General features: G+C 40.2%; 1 long non-coding RNA gene across 1 annotated transcript; it reads left to right on the forward strand.

Annotated features, from left to right (window-relative positions):
* Window positions 1–2,467: 2,467 nt before the first annotated feature.
* Window positions 2,468–3,067, forward strand: LOC123948027. Its single transcript, XR_006819913.1, has 2 exons — window positions 2,468–2,547; window positions 2,934–3,067. It is a non-coding gene; the product is annotated as an uncharacterized LOC123948027 (long non-coding RNA).
* Window positions 3,068–9,861: the final 6,794 nt, after the last annotated feature.

A 9,861-nucleotide genomic window follows, 5' to 3' on the forward strand; every position in this document is an offset into this window, starting at 1 on the left:
TAAATTTGTCAAATTCCTAACAATAAAGAAGAGGCCTATATATTTTAATAGTTCACATTTGTTATGGGAGGATTTTTTAAGTTGTTGTTTCCAAGAATTAATCAAATATAATATATAAATTAACACAAATATCAAAGATTATTTTTATTTTTTGTTTATTTAAATTCAATTAACATATAATGTATTATTGGTTTCAGAGGTAGAGGTCAGTGATTCATCAGTATTATTATATAACACCCAGTGCTTGTTCCATCATGTGCCCTCCTTAATGCCCATTACCCAATTACCCCGTCCCCACATCTCCCTCTCCTCCAGCAACCCTCAGTTTGTTTGCTATGATTATGAGTCTCTTACGGTTCTTCTCTCTCTCTGATTTCATCTTGTTTTATTTTTCCTCTCTTTCCCTATGATCCTCTGGTTTATTTCTTAAATTCCACATATCAGTGAAATCATATGATAATTGTCTTTCTCTGATTGACTTATTTTGCTTACCATAATACCCTTTAGTTCCATCCATTATTGCAAATGGCAAGATTTCATTCTTTTTGATGGCTGAGTAAGAGTCCATTGTGTATATATACCACCTCTTCTTTATCCATTCATCTGTCACTGGACATCTGGGCTCTTTTCATGTTTTGGCTATTGTGGACATTGTTGCTATAAACATTGGGGTACAGGTGGCCTTCAAATCATTGTTTTTCTCCTTTGGATAAGTAGCTAGTGGTGCAATTTATGGGTCATAGAGTAGCTCTATTTTTAACTTTGTGAAGAACCTCCATTGTTTTCCAGAGTGGCTGCACAAGTTTGCATTCCTACCAAGAGTATAAAGCATTCCCCTTTCTCCATATCCTCGCCAACCTCTGTTGTTTCCTGTCTTGCTAATTTCAGCCATTTGGACTGGTGTGAGATGATAATTTATTGTATTTTTGATTTATACTTCCCAATGATGAGTGATGTTGAGCATCTTTTCATGTGTCTGTTGGCCATCTGTAAGTCTTCTTTGAAAAAATATTTGTTTAGGTCTTCTTATTTTTTAATTCGATTATTTATAGTGGGGTATTGAATTTGATAAGTTCTTTATAGATTTTGGATACTAACACTTTTTCAGGTACATCATTGCAAATATCTTCTCCCATTCCATAGGTTGCCTCTTAGTTTTAGTGATTGTTTACTATGCAAAAGTTTTTATCTTGATGGTGTCCCAATAGCTTATTTTTGCCTTTGTTTCCTTTGACATATAAGAAGTTACTATGGTCAATGTCAAAGAGGTTATTGCTGTGTTCTCCTCTAGGATTTTGATGGTTTCTCCGTTTAAAATGTACTTTTAGGGGCACCTGGGTAGCTCAGTGTGTTAAAGCCTCTGCCTTCAGCTCAGGTCATGATCCCAGGGTCCTGGCATTGAGCCCCGCATCCGGGCTCTCTGCTCAGCAGGGAGCCTGCTTCCCCCTCTCTCTCTGCCTGTCTCTCTGCCTACTTGTGATCTCTGTCAAATAAATAAATAAAATCTTTTAAAAAATTAAAAATAAATACTAAGATTTCAAATAAAATTAAAAAAAATAAAATGTACTTTTATGTAAGGTGTAAGAAAGTGGTCTACTTTCATTCTTTTGTATGTTGCAGTCCAGTTTCCCTAACACCATTTGTTGAAGAGACTCTTTTTTCCTTTGGATATTCTTTCCAGCTTTGTCAAAGACTAGTTTACCATATTGTGGTGGGGTCATTTCTGAGGCTTTTATTCTGTTCCATTGAACTGGGTGTCTACTTTTGTGCCAGTACCATACTGTCTTGATGGCTATAGCTTAGTGATAACCTTGAAGTCCAGAATTGAGATGCCTCCAACTTTGCTTTTTCTTTTTCAAGATTGCTTTGGTTATTTGGGGTCTTTTGTAGTTCCATACAAAATTTAGGGTTGTTTGTTCCAGCTCTGTAAAAATTCTGTTGGTATTTTGATAGGGATTTCATTAAATGTGTAGATTGCTTTGGTTATCCAGACATTTTAATAATATTTGTTCTTCCGATCCATGAGCATGGAATATTTTTCCATTTCCTTGTGTTATCATCAATCTCTTTCATCAGTGTTTTATAGTTTTCAGAATATAGATCTTTTCTCCTCTTCGGTTAGGTTTATTCACAGGTATCTTATGGGTTTTGGTGCAATTGTAAATGGGACTGATTCCCTGATATCTTTTTCTGCCACTTCATTATTAGTAAATAGAAATGGAACATATTTTTATATGTTGATTTTGTATCCTGTGACTTTACTGAATTCATACATCAGTTCTGGCAATTTTGGGGTGGTTTGGGGGCTTTCTATATAGAGTATCATGTCATCTGCAAATAATGAAAAATTGACTTCTTCTTTACCGATTTGGATGCCTTTTCTTTTTGTTGTCTGATTGCTGAGGCTAGGGCTTCCAATACTATGTTAAACAACAATGGTAAGAGTGGACATTCCTGTCTTGTTCTAGACCATAGAGGGAACAAGTTTTCCTCATTGAAGATGATACTAGCTGTGGCTCCTTCATATATGGTCTTTTTTATGCTGAGGTATGTTCCCTCTAATCCTACTTTGTTGAGGGTTTCTATCATGAGTGGATGTTGTACTTTGTCAAGTGCTTTTTCTTCATCTATTCAAAGGATCATATGGTTCTTATCCTTTCTTTAATTAATGTGGATTATCATGTGGATTGATTTGTGAATATTGAACCAAGCCTGCAGCCTAGGAATAAGTCCCACTTGATTCTGGTGAATGATTCTTTTAATGTACTATTGGATTTACTTACTAGTATTTTACTGAGAAATCCTAATTTCTAATACTAATTTCTCACCTAATTGGATGACTTTAGCTAAGTCCCTTAATTTCTCTGAGAATTTCTTTCCCTGGTAATTAAATTTATTTCTATTGGTCTAACATATTTTTTATTTTCTCCTAGATGTATGAGCTTTTAGGGACAATGAGAAGGACACATGAATAAAACATAGTGGCATCTTCTGAGTTTGACAGGTTGAAACACTACATTATATTGTGATATGTACAATGCTGGAAATATATTCAAAACAAAAAGTCTGTTTTGTCCTTCACTATGGACTGAATGTTTCTGTCCCCCTAAAATTCATATGTGATGATATGTGGGCTCTCACCCCACATCCAATTTGTGACAAAGACTTTTGGAAATGGAGGCTTTGAGAGGTAACGAAATCGTGAGGGCAGAGCCCTCATGAATGAGAGCAGTGCCGTATAAGAAGAGACATAAGAAAGATGATCTCTGTCTCCACCACATGAGGACAGAGCAAGAAGGTGTCCATCTGCAAAACGGGAATTTGGTCCTCACCAGACACTGAATCAGGAGCAAGTTGATCTTGGACTTCCCAGCCTCTAGAACTGTCAGAAATAAATGTTTGTTTTTAAACTACTCAATGTATGGTGTTTGTTAGAGCAGATCAAGGAGACAAGGGTAGTCATTCATACAATGGAGTTTTTGTGAACTACTTCAGCCCATGCAATGCTTTGGTCTGCTCTCCAGCCCTGCAACAAATGCTGGTTTTGAATATAAAAAGTCTTCACACTTTCTTGATTGTAAGATCTGTTGTAGCATCATACTAAATACACTCCTCAAGAAAATATCTAAAAAAAAAAATCTAAGAGCTTATAGATGCAAAAAATTATTTCCTTCAGAGGCAAATCAGGTTGGCAAAGCACCAGTGAACTGGAGAATAGTGGAAAGTCTGTGAAAAAAGGGCAAAGACAACAGATTTTAAAACCCTAGAGAACTATAAATACATTCAGGAAAGATAACAGCTGATTAGAAGTTCCTTTTTTTTTAACTTTATATATATATATACATATATTTAATATTTTATTTATTTACTGACAGAGAGCGAGCAAGCAAGCACACAAGTAGGGGAAGCAGCAGGCAGAGGAAGAAGCAGGCTCCCCACTAAGCAGAGAGCCCAATGTGGGGCTTGATACCAGGATCCTGAGCTGAAAGCAGACGCCTAACCAACTGAGCCACCCAGCTGCCATCTGATTGAAAGTTCTAATGGAAGCCACCATATGCAGCACTCATGAACAGGATGGATAGTTGACTCAGTGTGTGGATGAGCAAATTTTGGCATGTTTAGCCTAAATCCTTCCTATGAGGGCCACATCCATTTGCCCACCTGCCTATTCCACAGTTCACATGGGTGTCTCCCAGTGAGCATCATATCAGTCTATTGAAAATTTAGTTTATTATTCTTATCCCCAAACCCACTCTTCTACTGTTTTATAATTTCCTCAGTTTTCCCATTTCTCCAACCCCAGGAATCATCCTCTGCTCCTTCCTCAACAACACTCTGCATCCAGTTTGTGTCCAAGTCTTTTCAGTTCACTTTAATAGATGCTTGCACTTCTTCCCTACTTCCAGAGCCACAGTGTGGGCCTCCCTCATTTCTCTCCTGCTGATCACAACAATCAAACTGGTTTTCCAACTTCAGTACCTTCCTCCCACCTCTACTAGACAAGCTTTCTGAAAAGCAAATTTTTTTTTAAAGATTTTATTCATTTATTTGACAGACAGAAATCACAAGTAGGCAGAGAGGCAGGCAGAGAGAGAGGGTGCAAGCAGGCTCCCCGCTGAGCAGAGAGCCCGACGTGGGGCTTGATCCCAGGACCCTGGGATTGTGACCTGAACTGAAGGCAGAGGCTTTAACCCACTGAGCCACCCAGGTGCCCCTGAAAAGCAAATTTTTACATGTCCTCTCCATGTTACGGTCCATCTGTGCTTTTCATTACCACAAAATAAAATCCAACTTCTTGGCATGCAAGATCCTATATCATTTAATACTGCTTATGGGGTTGGGGAAGGAGGACATTAATCTTTTATTTTTTTAAATTTATTTGACAGAGAGATCATGAGTAGGCAGAGAGGCAAGCAGAAAGAGAGGGGGAAACAGGCTCCCTGCTGAGCAGAGAGGCCAATGCGGGGCTCAATCCCAGGACCCTGAGATTATGACCTGAGCCAAAGGCAGAGGCTTAGCCCACTGAGCCACCCAGGAGCCCCATGGAGGACATTAATCTTTTCAGGACTCTAAGGGACTTGATCTCTCCCTGAGGAATGCTACAAAGCAGCAGGGGGTTTCTGAACCTTGCACTCAAAGGTCTGAATGACAGGCACAGATCCACTGGTCTACTGACCTGTTCAGTCTTCCCACTTTCCCTTGGCTCAAACCCTCTGTTACCTGTGCCTTCACCTAAGCAAGCTCAGTGGACTGCAGTGCAGGGAGTAGAGGCCATACCAGTGTGCCACTGACATCAGGGGATGGGGAAGGCTAGGTCTAGCAAGCATAGTCTCTCATCAGGTGGTCAACTTAAATTTTTTTTATTCTTAAGTAATGATAGATTCACAAACAGTTGTAAAAACAAAAACAAAAAACGTATGAAGGCCCCAGGTACTCCTTACTCCTCCACCCCCAACAGTGGCATCTCACATAGCACTCAGTATTGATACTAGGAAACTGATATTGGTGCGATCCACGAGGTTTATTCAGATGGCACCAGTCATGTGCATACTCACTTGACCGTATCTGCATGTACAATTCTGAGCTATTGTAGCACATCTGTGGTTTTGTGTGGTGTTGGGGAACCTGATCAAAAAGATGTGACAATCTGATAGTTGAACCTTGAGGACTGGAGAGGCTCCCTTTCTAAAAAGTTTTAAGATTTAACAGGCTGGTGCAGGAATCCACCTGTCTTGCTGCTGCCCAAGACAAGACTCATATGTAAGTTGCCTTTACTTATTAAAACAAGCTACCAGGGCACCTGGATGGCTCAATTGGTTAAGCATCTGCTTAACCTTCGGCTCAGGTCATGATTCCTGGGTACTGGGATTGAGCTCTATGTTGGGCTCCTTGCTCAGCGGGGAGCCTGCTTCTCCCTTTCCCTACTTCTCTGCCTACTTGTGCTCTCTCTGTCAAATAAATACATAAAATCTTAAAAAACAAAAACAAAAACAAAAACCTGCAACCTACCATTCTGGAGTGGACTGCCTCTTTCTTTGGTCTGTCCTAGCCCAATACAAGGCCTGTGTTCAGATTACATCTGGGAAACTCCTAAGAGAGTTGCAAACCTACTTGTGGCCACCACCACAGGCCCCTCCCATCCTCATGCTTCCCTTTTATAGACCCTCTTTCCCTCCCCCCAGTCAAGTCCTTGGCAACCACTATCCCATTTTCCACCTCTATAATGGCATAATTTCAAGACTGTCATATGAATGGGATCTCGCAGTACACAACCTTCTGAGTTTGGTTTTCACTCACCCAACTTCCCTGGAGGTCCATCCAAGTTCTTGCATCTAGTTAGCTGACTTTTGACGGTGTGTCTTGCCTATTCCCAAAAAGTATTTGCCAGCAGCTACAATTAGTATCACATTGGTGGTGCTGGCTTTTTTACAGTCTTTATCTGCTCAAAACACATTGAGTTCCTACTATGTGAGGAATGCACCAGAATAAAGAGATGAATCAAATGTATTTCTGACTTACAACCTGAGTTTGGTGGAAGAATCTTATGGCCCATTAAGTCCACAGATTGGTTTAAAGAAAAAGTGGAAACCAGCAATACAAATTTTCTGTAGAAAGGACCAAATACTGTAGCAGCTCAGGGCCCTAATCTGGATGACAGCTGGGGAAGGGAACAGTGGACTACCCTGGAATATTTTTTATATAGGTCTTGAGGAAACTGTAATGCCCATATTACAGTTGGAGTAGGGTGGGCAGAACCAAGTCAATACAGAGTAGAACTGTCCTGGAAATAAATCACAGGCCCCACTTTTCCAGAGCATGATGGCTCAAAATATCCTTCCTTCTCTGTTGGTGTGAAGAGAACTGGCAACTCCTCATTCTGTTCTATGGGGATTAAGAATTCCTGACCAGAGAGAGCTAAGATTCTTTTCTGTTTGTGGTGACAGGAAGTGAGTATATAGTCTTCCTGACTGATCCAGAATGTCCTGGACTTTGGATCAAGAAAATGGGTGAAAAGACAAGTAGCCAGGAGGAAAAAGTAAAAAGACCTGGGTACACACTTACCACTACCCTCAGTTACAAATAGCAGAGAGAAATCTGAGTCCTCCTGGAGCAGGAAGAAAAAGCTTCTGGGGTCCTGCTAGTGGTGCTGGATTTTGGTCCATTCAAAGCAATGAAAGAATATTCTATCATGGCTCATTTTTTTCCTTCTCAGGTAGTACTTGCCATACAGGCCACGAAGCACGAGATTGGATTTTAGTTAGAAAAACTTGTCCATTGGGCTCCCACTTTACCCTGGCTTCTTTAGATCCTCCTCTCTTCTTCCCATGGGAGTCATTAATTGGGAATTGTTGAAGTGGGCACACAGGGACCCATGCTGTTTCAGGGTTTGTTGTGACGCTGTGGCAGGCACTCCTCACCCATCCACACTCAAAAGGAGAGCATTCATTCATATGGTGTTTGGCTGATCATAATTCCTAGGGATAACAGCCTGAGTGCCAAATGGAAAATGAATTTTGGGTAGAAGAATATATATGGAGATGTTCAGATAAAGCAGAGGACACACCATAAGAAATTTACTGTGAAATTAAGGAAACTTGAGCTCTGGGTCCCTTCTAAGATCCTGGGAGAAACCTTAGAAATCTGTTTAGATACATATACGTTTCTGTAAAGTTGGCAGAAGGAAAACGCAATCCCGCCACTTACCTACTTAGAAGAGAGGCAGACCAGAAATATTTGGTATTCAGCACTAAATGACTACTAGTCACGATTCTAACCTTTTAAAGGTTCTTGGCAGAGATGTGTCTTAACACTTCAGTATGCCACCTGTGTAAGTTTGAGAAGTCACTTAATCTCTTTACAGTTCACTATGCTCATCTATAAAATGAGATTGATAGGGGCGCCTGGGTGGCTCAGTGGATTAAGCCTCTGCCTTCGGCTCAGGTCATGATCTCAGAGTCCTGGGATCGAGCCCCGCATCAGGCTCTCTGCTCCATGGGGAGCCTGCTTCCTCCTCTCTCTCTGCCTGCCTCTCTGCCTACTTGTGATCTCTCTCTGTCAAATAAATAAATAAAATCTTTAAAAAAAAAATGAGATTGATAATACTAATATTTGAGAGTGCTTAATGTACTCTGTTCAAAGCCATTTATTGGGATTCTTTCACTTGATTCACCAACCACCCTATGAGGCAGGGATCCTTATTATCTCCATTTTATATATAAGGGAATAGGCACAGAGAGTTTAGGTGTTTTTTTCTTAAAGTCACATGGTTAGTGAACAAAGCTAGCAATCAAATCCAGATATGGGAGCTTGAATCCGTAGTTCAGTCTCTTAACTGAACAGAAACATTGTTAGTTGCTGTTTTCATCAGGGTTGTTACTCAATTCAACTCAGATCAATTTAACACAACAATTATCTTAAGTATCTATTCATGCAAGGAGCTCCTTGTGAAAATCATGAGATATAGGAGATAATCTGCAGAAAAGTACTCTGGAGAAGTGTTTTTATTTATTTATTTTTAACATTTTTTTAAATTTATTTCTTATTTTTTATAAACATATAATGTATTTTTACCCCCAGGGGTACAGGTCTGTGAATCGCCAGGTTTACACACTTCACAACACTCACCATAGCACATACCCTCCCCAATGTCCATAACACCCCTCCCCCTCTCCCAACCCCGCCCCCCCCCCCAGCAACCCTCAGTTTGTTTTGTGAAATTAAGAGTCACTTATGGTTTGTCTCCCTCCCAGTCCCATCTTGTTTCATTTATTCTTCTCCTATTCCCCTAACCCCCCATGTTGCATCTCCACGTCCTCATATCAGGGAGATCATATGATAGTTGTCTTGGAGAAGTGTTTTTAAAATAAAAGTATAACCAGATAAGCACTAAAGCAAGTAAGTAAATAAGATATTTCTAATTTACTGAATCTATAAAAGATGAAAATTTTAATGGGTCACCTAAACATTCTTCTGTTTATTTTTTTATTTTTTATTTTTTTAAAGATTTTGTTTTATTTATTTGACAGACAGAGATCACAAGTAGGCAGAGAGAGAGAGAGGAGGAAGCAGGCCCCCTGCTGAGCAGAGAGCCCGATGCGGGGCTCGATCCCAGGACCCTGGGATCATGACCTGAGTGGAAAGCAGAGGCTTTAACCCACTGAGCCACCCAGGTGCCCCCATTCTTCTGTTTAAATGGACATAAAGGGACGCCTGGGTAGCTCAGTTGGTTAAGCCACTGCCTTTGGCTCGGGTCATGAGACCGGGATCCTGGGATCCAGTCCCACATCGGGCTTCTTGCTCGGCGGGGGGCCTGCTTCTCTCTCTGCCTCTGCCTGCTGCTCTGCCTGCTTGTGTTCTCCCTCTCTCTCTGATAAATAAATAAGTAAATAAAATCTTTTAAAAAAATAAATAAATGGACATATAATCAGAGCAATCAGATTTCCCTCTCAACTGTAAGAGTTATTATAAGGGGAGATAGTTTAAAGAAATTATGAAGCCAACTTGGAAATCCAATTTTCATTGAGGCCATCATGTTAGGATCACAAGACTACTTGTGCCCCAGTGTACTTTGTAAATGTGTTTGTTTTTGCTACCACATATTGAATTTATGTTATCTAATGTCTAGCCTTCCAGGCAAGTAAGTCCATCCAAGTTAAGTTATGTTTGCTTAACTTTGTATATCCTGCATCTAACATAGCACCTGGCACAGGTTTTTCCTTAAGACATATTTGTTCTGCTCCTTTTGGATTCATCTATGGAACAGCAAAATAAACAGTGATAGAGATTAGCTTGAAATGTCCCTACCTTCTTGTCACAGAGGTCAAGTCCCTTGCTAGGCTGCCGGGAAACTGAACTCTGAAT

Source organism: Meles meles, chromosome 8 (assembly GCF_922984935.1).
Source record: "Meles meles chromosome 8, mMelMel3.1 paternal haplotype, whole genome shotgun sequence".
Classification (NCBI taxonomy): domain Eukaryota; kingdom Metazoa; phylum Chordata; class Mammalia; order Carnivora; family Mustelidae; genus Meles; species Meles meles.